A 6,000-nucleotide genomic window follows, 5' to 3' on the forward strand; every position below is an offset into this window, starting at 1 on the left:
GGTCATTGAGGTGGGCTTTTGTTTTTGTTTTGTTTTTTTTTGCTTTTTTTTTTCGTTTTGGTTTTTTGTTTTGTTTTTGTACAAGAGGTTTTATTCTGTTCACAGTTCTTGGCAGCATTGTTGTGCCAGTCTCCTCTTTCATTCCCACCAACAGGAAATGGAACTGATGAGTGAGAGAAATACACAGCCTCCATATCATCCACAGTCTGAGAATTGTTCCAACATATCAACTGAATTGACATCAATATGTGACAACTTTTCCACTCTTGTTGGCTCCAGGTCATATTTGTAGACTATCATGATATCAAGCTGCAAGTTGAAGCCAGAAAGTTCTCGTAAAGTAGAGGATGAAAATGGGAGGGATTGGTTGTAATGTTTTTGTTGTTGTCAGGAGGATATGATTGGTGAGGGCGGTCATTATCACAGTTCCTGCTTCTCTGTTCTGAGGTTGAAATGCTGCAGTGATGAAACGAAAAGATCATCAGAGGAGCGTGCGGATTCCTGTAAATAGAATAAACTGCCCACTTTGTTAACGTCATAAGCTGAGTTAGAGAATCCCTGTAAATATACTGCCCACTTTGTTAACGTCATAAGCTGAGTTAGAGAATCCCTGTAAATATACTGCCCACTTTGTTAACATCATAAGTGGAGTTTGAGAATCCCTGTAAATAAACTGCACGCTTTGTTATCTTCATCAGTAGAGTTTGAGAATCCCTGTAAATGAACTGCCCACTTTGTTAACATAAGTAGAGTTTGAGAATCCATAAAACTGAACTGCCCATTTTGTTAATTTTATTATTGGAGTGTATGATTATCTGGTAAATAAAGTGCCCACTTTGTCAACATCATAGGTGGAGAATGCAAATCCCTGTGAATAGGGTGAACTGGCTACTTCGTCAACATTATCAGTGGAGTGTGCAGATCCCCGTGAATAAAATAAACTGCTCCCTTTGTTTAGGGCTGTGTGCAATGGCTTACTTTTACTGTTATGAATTCTCTTTTTTCGGGTCTCATAATTTTGTTATCGGAATAGTCCACACATTATTGATCATTTCCTGAAACATGTTTGACATTTTGAAATCAACTTTTATTGTGGTGGAAGTTTTGCAACACATGATGAATATTTTACATTTGTACATTTAGAATGTGAGATTGGCTAAACTTTGAGTTATTGAGAAACTTTGATCCGTTGAATGAAGACTATTCACATGAAAGAAAAATAAAATCAGTTCAAGAAAGGATGACAATGAATTTTTATAAGTAGTCAGATGATGTTGTTTTTTCTGACCAGGGGAATATGGGTGGTTCTACCACTATTGCAGCGCAGTCTGAAGGGAAAGGATTGTCTGTTTGGATCATTTTTTGATACAGTGCATTTTGTTGTAGTACAGGGCACCGTGGCAGAATCGATAAGGCATTGGACTTGTGATCTGGTGTTCTCCAGTGATCAGGGTTCAGGGCCCTGTTTTAGCTTGGTGTTTTCTCTGGTTTTCCTCACCCCACACAGGTTGATTGATTGATTGATATGGATACTTATATAGTGCCTTTGTCTTTTTTTTATATTTTTATTTCTATTTTTATTATTATTGTTATTACTACTTTTTTTTTTTTTTTTACTTTTTTTCTTTAAAAAAAAAAGAAATTATTATTTATTTATTTATTTATGTACACTTATAGTTGACTTCATCAATTTTTTGCGCCTTATATGTATTATTATTAGTAGTAGTAGTTCTTTTTCTTTATGTATTTATCTATTATTTATTCACCCTTTTTTTTTTCTCAAGGCCTGACTAAGCGCGTTGGGTTACGCTGCTGGTCAGGCATCTGCTTGGCAGATGTGGTGTAGCGTATATGGATTTGTCCGAACGCAGTGACGCCTCCTTGAGCTACTGAAACTGAAACTATATAGTGCCTATCCTCGGTTGGAGACCAAGCTCTAACTAAACGCTTTACAAACGTCATTCGCACGATTGGCTGCCTACCTGGGTAGAACCGACTGACGGCTACCACTGGATGCTCATCATTCGTTTCGTGTGTCATTCAGTAAGATATCAGGCACACACATGTACACACTCAGACAGACATGTAACAGTTTATGTGCATGACCATTTTGTTTTTTTACCCGCCATGTAGGCAGCCATACTCCATTTTCAGGGGTGTACATGCTGTTTATGTTCTTGTTTCCATAACCCACCGATCAGGCACTAGCAGGTCTGCACATATGTTGACCTGGGAGATTGGAAAAGATTCCACCCTTTCCCCACCAGGTGCCGTCACTGAGATCAAACGTGGGACCCTCCGATTGAAAGTCCAACGTTTTAACCATTCAGGTGTGAATGTGTACCGGACTTTTTAGGTTAGGGAAGGTTAAAAGCAGGGGAAGGAGAGGATTGGGCCCCCGCCTTCCCTGGCTGAGTCCTGGACACAGTGGGTGCAGATTCACCTGATGGCTGTAAAAGGCCATGGAACCTTTAGCTTTCGTGGGTTTTTTATTTTATCATCTTTTCCATGTCCTGTGTTTCTTGTAGCATGCAGTGGATAATGACAGTTATCTGTTGTTTTTTTCTGCACTGCATGGTACATGGTAGAATTGAAAAACATCTTCCAGATTTGTTCATTCTGCCTCACCCACATTGATTACGGAAATGACAATTACATATGTATATGTACGCACGCACACACACACACGTGCACACAATTAATTAATTTTTTTTTTTTTTATATATTGATGACGATGAAGGAGGAGGAGGATGACGATGATGATGACGATGTTGCTATGGAGGTCCATTTTGGTTTGGGACTGCGTGACAAGGCCGTACTCTATCATTTTTGTCTGTTTCTGCTACATTTGCTTCATTTTCCATGTTGTGCCGTTAGTGCCAGGATATATCTATTTTTTTTCCATTCTCACATCTCCTTTTGAAATGGACCTTAATGTGTAGCTAACCGATGTCAGTCTGTTGACGGTCGTGATGAAGTCCACATACTGAATGTCATGATGCACGCTGTCTCGGTTCACAACCTCTCTCATGTGGTCCACTACAAGTGACATGATGAAGTGGTTGATCGTCGTAACGTGATGTCAGTAATGGTCACTATAATACTATTGATTGTTGTTACCGACATTAGTAATGATTGGTGTTATTTTTGATTAGCATCACTGCATGATGTTTGCTTATATTTTGTTGCTTTTGATTTTTGTTTGTTTGTTTCAGTCACTGTTAAAGACTGCATTGAAATTACATTTTATTTTCAGTGTATTATTATCAGTAGTATTAGTATTATTCTTTTTTTTATATTATGAGATTGTTTTACATTGCATACATATTGCCTGTTGTTATTTTATACATTCATTGTGATTCTGTGGTTTTCCGTTGCTTCAGTATATCACTATATGGAAGACTTTTGCGTTTTATTGCTCATAATGTCTTACATTTTTTTTTCGTTTATTTATTTATAGTCTGTTCATCTAATATGATGATATTAAACTGAAGGATGTCTTCCATTTGGGCGGTGTTGCAGTCAAACTTTTTGGGAGGTATTCCTTATTGTATTTACATTTGATTTGCGTCCTTTTTTCTGTATCACTGGTAAGTAGCAAAGTAGTGTGTGCTGGCATTGCTGATGCTTCTTCTACTTGCAAGTATTATTTTTCGTTTTGTGGTGTGTTTTTTTTTTTTTTAAGGATGGCTTTTTGCTTTTTTGAAGGAAATTATGGTCATGTTTGTTTCAAAGTCGTACGGGTTCTTCTCTTTGTGATGCACTGCGTATTCAGCATGTGATCTTTCTGCCTTTGCTTTTTGTTGTCTCTCCCGTTCTTTGTGTCATCTGAATATGCTTGGCTTTTACTCTTTGTTTTCTTTGTGTTAGGTTCAGCAGAGGTCAAGAATTGTTGGGGAGATATAGACACAAAAAAGTCTCGTCTTGATAACCTGTAGTGTTGATGTTGCTTTTTGAAAAGGTCTGGTTTTTTTTCTGTTCTCTTTTATTGTTATTTCTTTTTGTTTGTTTGTGTATTTTTGTTTCATAAACAAGTGTATCAGATTAAATGGCATATCTTTTTGACCAGTACCATGTGTGGAAATCCATATTTCAGTCTTGGTGTTAAAACCAACCAGGAAAAGGTAGCAAGCCATGCTGGAACTGAAAGTGCAAACCAGACTGTGAGATTTGTTTTGTTTTGTGTATTACTCTTTGTCATAGCAGATTTCTCTGTGTGTAATTTGGCCTGCTGTCCCCAGGAGAATGCATTGTTACAGTGCATCACTACCCCTTTTCCCTTCATTTTGTCTGCTTGCAGGTGTATTTGTTTTTCTCTCAAAGTGGACTTAACAACAGAATTTTTCCAAGGACAACCCATTTGTTGCTGTGGGTTATTATATGTGCACTAATTGCATGTTTCACACATAGGGTAGAGTTTCAGCATCTCATTCAAATGACTAGCGTCCAGACCACCACTCAAAGTCTAGTGGAGGGGAAGAAGATACTACTGGTGAGTGTGGGATTCGATCCGGCAAGTTCAGATTCTCTCCAGAACGCAGCAGTCAGTGGATGTAACTAACATATCGTCCTGTTACAGGCTCTGTGCTTCAGTCTGAATGAAACACTGAAGTGTGCAGTGTTTGAATTTTATGGCTGTGTACTTTCACACACCTTGAACTGTAGCAGACAGATACCTTCATTTTTGAATGAGCAGCATAATAAAGTTTATCAATTCACTGAGCAAAATATGCTCTCTCTCTCTCTCTCTCTCTCTCTCTCTCTATTTCTTTTGTATTTTGGACCAAAGTTATAAATACAGCTTTAAAAGAAAGTTCTTTTAATTCTGGTATGACATAATCATTTTACTGACATAATCATTTTTACAAAGCAGTGGACTGGTTTTCCAAATTGGTTAGAATTTAAAGACTTTATCAACAGCAAATATCAGTTTCTTTCCCAGGAATGAAAAGGTTCACTTGTTGGAAGTTTGTTATCGCTGCTTTGAGCTTAATAAACACAATATTAGTGTGTACATGTGTGTGTTATTGTGTATGCAAGAGAGAGAGAGAATGTGTCAGAAAAAGTTTGTGTGCCGAGTGTGTGTGTTCGAGAGAAAGCATGTGTCAATGTGTATGTAAGTATAGGTGCATGCGCACAAACACACACTTTCTCACACCCACACTCACACGTACACACGGATTGAGATGCATCTGGTCTGAACCATATTCTCTCTACACCTTGACCCCCTCACACCTCCCCACCCCGCCTCCCTCTTTTGTTTACACCCGTTGTCTCCTGAAATGAATGACAAAACACGGAATACAGCGCCTGCACACATACACAGACATACACACATACAGTCGCGCGCGCGCACACACACACACACACTGACACCAACGAACATGTATGCGTGCGCACACACATAACGCGCACATGCACATCTATGTTCACACACACTGACACCAGTGAACACGTATGCTTACAGACACACACACACACACAAACATTAATGATTATACCCAACAATATGATTAAATAAATCTCCCAAATTCTTTGTTCCACACTGTCCACGTCTTTGCCACGGACAGTCTGTATCTTCGGACGACGAATTAAAAGTGGCTTTGAAATCCGGAGATATGTGCCACCTCCTTCCACACATCGTAAAAACGAACAGGTTTATTGCACAGGGCATAAAATCCTCCCGCCGTCAAGTTCTCAAACCCCTCACCGCCGGGGGGCGCTAGAGTCGCCCCCCTTTGACTGTGCCTGTCCAAAAAAAAAAAAAAAAAACCGCTCCCGGAAACAGAAGACATGAACGCCGCCACATTCCTACATCGAAGAGAAAGGGTTAGCTGGAAAGCTTGCGCGACGGGGGTAATAGCCGAGTGGTTCACGCATAATTATGACTACCCTACCTGAGGGTTCTGAGTTCGAAGCCGCCCCCTCCAGCCCCCCCCCCCCCCTCCCCCACTCATCCCCTTTAAAGAATCTGTCCTTGGCCGGTCAACACAGATGCAG

This window comes from Babylonia areolata, chromosome 9 (genome assembly GCF_041734735.1).
Source record: "Babylonia areolata isolate BAREFJ2019XMU chromosome 9, ASM4173473v1, whole genome shotgun sequence".
Lineage (NCBI taxonomy): Eukaryota > Metazoa > Mollusca > Gastropoda > Neogastropoda > Buccinidae > Babylonia > Babylonia areolata.